The sequence below is a fragment of the Microtus ochrogaster genome, unplaced genomic scaffold, assembly GCF_000317375.1.
Source record: "Microtus ochrogaster isolate Prairie Vole_2 unplaced genomic scaffold, MicOch1.0 UNK80, whole genome shotgun sequence".
In the NCBI taxonomy this organism is placed as follows: domain Eukaryota; kingdom Metazoa; phylum Chordata; class Mammalia; order Rodentia; family Cricetidae; genus Microtus; species Microtus ochrogaster.
This window is the reverse complement of record NW_004949178.1, coordinates 234,763-234,971: the sequence shown is the minus strand read 5'-3', so window position 1 is coordinate 234,971 and position 209 is coordinate 234,763.

Sequence of the window (209 nt, the reverse complement as noted above, 5' to 3'; positions counted from 1 at the left end):
AAAAAAACAAAAAAAAAACCCATAGGGGCAGGCAAAGCACCCATATATATAGACGTAATAAAAAATAAACAAAAACATAGGCAGATGTTGCATAGGAGAATGGTAAATACTGAGTAAAACTGAGGATGGTGATGCATGCCTATAACCCTAGCCCTCGGAGGTTGAGGCAGGAGGAACTGAATTGGGGGTCAGCCTGGATGGGGCTACCA